At 37.7% G+C, this 5,129-nt stretch overlaps 1 pseudogene; it reads right to left on the reverse strand.

Moving 5' to 3' along the window:
- Positions 1–1,130: 1,130 nt before the first annotated feature.
- On the reverse strand, positions 1,131–1,796 carry LOC131688236 (activator of 90 kDa heat shock protein ATPase homolog 1-like; annotated as a pseudogene).
- Between the last annotated feature and the right edge of the window lie 3,333 nt (positions 1,797–5,129).

A 5,129-nucleotide genomic window follows, 5' to 3' on the forward strand; every position in this document is an offset into this window, starting at 1 on the left:
GAATCAGTTATAAAATTAGAACGGGAAACTAGGACTAGGCAGGCTCATATGGACAATATCGAAAGGAAATGTGAATAATTCTTTGCCTTCTGCTAAGTAGGAGTTGGGCGTTGCACCCAAGTCTACCGCATGGTCTACACTGATAGAATGAATTCGTAAATCTGCTACGAATGGGTTTTGTGCAGAAAACTTTCGTAAAATATACGAATTTTTCGTACATATGATAAACCATTCGTAGTTCTATGGACACGGTTTTTATTTTTATTACGAATTTTTCGTAAATACCACGAAACAACTTTTGTAGGTTTATTGCGATTCGGTATCAGTAGTCAAACGAGATATTTTATGAAATACGATATTACTGTATCGATTTTGTTGGCTATTTTCGGCAAATTTGAGACTAAGAGAAACGAAAGCAATGAAATTGAAAGACGGATAGGTATTCTAGAGCGAATCAGTTATAAACTTAGAACGGAAAACTAGAACTAGGCAGGCGCATATGGGCATGATCGAAAGGAAATGTGAAGAATTTTTTGCCTTCTGCAGAGTAGGAGTTGGGCGTTTCACCCAAGTCTACCGCATGGTCTATGGTAGAACATAACTCATCATCATGTTTTACCGCCGACGCCGGCATAGACCATGCGGAACCCACTTTCGACTGTAAACAAGCCTCCAGGCGGATTACGCCTCTGCATTTCTAAGGTAGTGTGTACGAGCGAAATTGAAAGCATCATTGTTTACAAAGCCCGTAAGCAGAGTCGCCCTAAACAAAAACCAACTGCTTGATACGCCCGGGAAGAATAACAAATTTTCCCCTCCGGCGAGCATGGCGAAACCCACATTTGGTTTTTGTTTTCTGGCGACACTGCAGGGCGAAATTGTGAATGGTCAAAATAAGAGGGCGACTCAAAAATGGCCTAATCAACATTTCATAACAACACTCGGCGAAATATATTTTTTTCAATTTTATCTACGAAAACGTTATTATGTAAAATATTTTTGTAATGCTTCCGAAAACTAGTATTGTTTTGAAGTGTTTCAATACATTTGAAAGCGCAGTATGCAAACACTGTAAAATACGATTTAATTTTTTGAAGCGAATTATCAAAGCTATTTTTCTCGATTCGATATCATTTCGTCTTCGGCCCTTTGGTCGGTTCATGATCGATATACTCCGATTTTAAAGAGATCCGATTTGACATAACTCCAGCGTCCAGCTCGCAGCCGACTTTATCATCACTAGTCACAGTCTGTAGCCCAATTTTCTGTTTAAAGAAACCGCTGGCAAACAGGGGTTCCTTATCAGCGGGTTCCCGTTCTCCTTGCCTTCATCGAAAAACGTAGTCCTTTGGCAGTTTCGTTTTAATGCTTGTTTTTGAAGCTCGCCACGTCCAACATATACGTAAAAACTTTAATCTTCTTCGAAGCATCCACTGAGACCGTCAGTTCGATCTCGTCTGTCATTTTCCTCCGTGAGATTCGGAATTTTATCCTTCCCGATTACATCCTCATCATCGACCATTTCACTTCATTTCAGCACAATATTCCACTCCTAGAGAATGTTTAGCTTTCCTTTCCGATTGTTGGCCACTGCTTCGCCGTCTAACTTTTCGACTTTCAACGATTTTGTACTTCTGGCCAGCGACTCTGATGACGTAGCCCCGAAGCAAGGCATTTAGTTTATCCTTAAACCGCGGGGTAGCATTTTTCTTCGTCCAGTGCCAATTGTTTACATTCGTTGGATCCAGTCGTTCCTCTACAATCCAACGAGGACCTCCTTCGCCCCACTTGGCCATTCTCAGGTGTCTAGAACCACACGTAACTGAGAAGAGTTGGTACTTTTTGAATATTTGTTGCACAAATATTATATTTTCTATTTTTATATTTTGTGTGGTAGAACAAAGAACAAGACTTAGTCTAGAACCTAGATTTTACTACAAATCGATTTTTTCATCCCTGGATTAAAATATCGATATGGCAAAATCGATTTTTTTAATACCCATCAGTGATGCCAGATGGTCTTTATTTTGAAGGCATGTAAAATGTAATTTTTTTTACATTTCTAAAACATTTTTGTATATCTGGTGTATATCTCAACGATTGCCGGCAGAATTGTGGCTCAACATCAACAACCGATTTCAGATCCTGGTCGTTCCCGGTCAAACCATTCGGAATTTGATTCGGTATCCTGAATGGAGTCAGTATGGATTCCAAATCAAATGCCATAACCGATTCTGAAACCGATTAAGTCGGAATCGGTTGTTGCATTTGATTTGGAATCCATTATGACTCCATTCAGAAATCCGAACCGGTTCCGGAATGAGTTTAACTGGGTTAGAGGCAAATAAAGTCTTTTTATCAAATAGTAAGAAATTTGAAAAATATACCTGGTATCTCCGCCCATCATAACGATATTCCCAAATATTACGAAGTTTTTCTATATTTTATACAAGGGTCTGCCTCAAAGGAAAGAAGAGAATAAGAAAGCGAAAAGTGACAGATTTGATAAATACAAAACAGAATCGAGATAAGTTTCGTTCCAGTACCGGAAGAAAATAGAAATAGTCCGGAGCAAACAGGAAAAAATCGTTCCTGTACTCTCTTCTTCTCTTTTTTCTTCTTAGGGTAGCAAACTGGAATTAAAAGGAGCAAGGGTTTTTGCTCCTGTTTACTCCGGAGCTTCTTTGTACTGGAACCACCGTTAAAAAAAGAAAAAGCGGTGAATTATTTCGTGAAGAAAACAAAACATTTTGCTCTGCAAAAACCGGTTGAGGTTAGGTATTTCATGGGCAAAACAAACCAAACTTCTCTAGTTCGAGTTTGCTTCTGTGGTTGTGAATGAGCTGTTAGAAATCTTAATAGAGTACTTGACAATCTGTAACTGTATTATTGCGTTCAACGATTTGTTTTCCTCCACCTGTTGTAATGTTCCGATAGCTGAAGGAAAACAAATCGAAAATAGCTTTTCTGTCGGATTATTTGCATGATGATCCCGTCATGATATTGCATGTCTCCGGAATAAGTTTTACAGCGACACAGTACATTTAAATGCCATCAAAAATACTTTAGGAAAGCTATTTAAAACGTTTAAATTGACAGTTTTACATATGACAGCTGGAGGAAAACAAAAGCCCTAGTAGTGTGAGTGAAATCAGTTGCATAGAGCACTATAATCTGCATAAGGTCTCACATTGCATGTTAAGGGTGAGCATAAAAGTCAGCCTCACAGGTTGGGAGAGGCTAGCACAAAAGTCAGCCTAGCAAGGAATGAGTAAGGTGAGCACACAAGTCAGCCTCATGTGGGAGTGTTTGAGAGTGAATCAAAGTGCGATTGAGAGAGCACCCAAGTAAGCCTCATACAGGATGTATGAACGCGTGAGTGAGAGTGAATGAGTACATTTAGTACAGCCATCCCCCCAGAAGTAATACCGAGAGGTAGTTCCTGGGAGGAATGATGGCGGAGCCCAATGGAGTTTAGTCGGTATTAATGGCTGGTCACCATTCGAGTCCGACACGCCCCCAGTGCACCCCGTGCGGTAGATTGGACCCTACCAATAGCACGTGTACTGGGCTAGGACATAAAGGTCTTCTCCATTGTAAAAAAAAAAAAAAGAAAAAGGGTATGCATGTGAGTACATACTAGAGTCTGTGTATAGAGTACTTTACAATCTGTAACGGAATTAGTACGCTCAACGCCTTTTGGTTGGATTATTTTCATCAATTGCTTTTTGGTTGGATTATTTTCATGAAGGAATCGGACTAACCGACATTGTACGTTTTCAGAATAAGCTTTACAGCGATATAGAGCATTTCAACACCATTATAAATACTGTAGGTGAGTAATTTTAAATGTTTAAATTGGCTAATAGTTTTACATGTGACAGCTGGAGGAAAACATGATTTTTTTAACATGATGCAGTATTTACTCAATGTCGATTCTGCCTATCGTAAAACCAAAACTCACTTTACGTATGTAAATACCTTACTTGGTACCATCTTGAGTTATCACAGCATTTTGCAGACGTTTGTCAATACCTATTTGCCCTACCTATTTCTATTTGCTTCAAACACTTTCATGTGCCTTATAGCTATACAATGTGAGTGTAAGATTAATATTGCTTGTAAATACACACATTAGGTTTATGTGCCGTGCAAGTAGTGTCTACATGCCACCGCTAATTGTAAAAATCTATGTGTAAATTACATTTACTTAATTGATTAGACCATAATTTGATTTGTTCGAAACAGTTTATCCCCAGGGTTGATCATTGAAAGGGCAGTCCCTTGATTTTATCAAAAAATTCTTGCTATTGACGAAATAGATTCTTCATCATCACAAGAAATTTGGTTTTGAGCTATTCACGGTTTTGGCCAAAGCATCCCCAAAAGAATTATTCACAAAAAATTCAGCATCTGATTCGCCATCCCGAATCACAAAAAAATACTTCAAACGATTCTTTTAAGAAATTTTGTTGTTGCTTTGGTACAGAATCCGGTATAAATTTTCCTATAGAAAAGAACATATAGAAAAGATTTTTCGACACCTAGTATAGATTTAATTGTGGCTACACTGCCCATAATAGTCATGAAATAAAATCGATTTTGCCAGATCGATCTCTTAAATTTAAAAAAAAAATCGATTTTGTGGAACATCGATTATAAAAGATCGGATGAAAAAATAATATGTAAAATATACGAAAACTTCCGTTGGATGAACGAAATGTAATCGTGCGACGAACGAAATCGTTCGTGCTATATACAAACATTCAATAAAAACGAAACATTTCGTAACATTTACCAGAAATAGTTTCATCATCGACGAAAAGTTTCTTGCAATGTACACTAAACATGTAAATATTTGTGCAAGTGCAGTTGGTGAAATAAACGAAAGCGCCTTTTTACAATGCACGAAAATGCTTCGTTGCAGAAAACGACGAATGAATTCGTGCATTGTATGATCATTTTCGTTCTATTTATGAATTTATTTTATCAGTGTATGGTAGAATATAACTCATCATCATGTTTTACCGCCGACGCCAGCAATTGAATCATAGTAACAAAACAAAAAAATGTAATTTTTTTTCGGTGAGCTTATTTAAAAACGCAACCTTTTTTAGTTAATATTTTTT

The sequence above is a fragment of the Topomyia yanbarensis genome, chromosome 3, assembly GCF_030247195.1.
Source record: "Topomyia yanbarensis strain Yona2022 chromosome 3, ASM3024719v1, whole genome shotgun sequence".
Classification (NCBI taxonomy): Eukaryota; Metazoa; Arthropoda; class Insecta; order Diptera; family Culicidae; genus Topomyia; species Topomyia yanbarensis.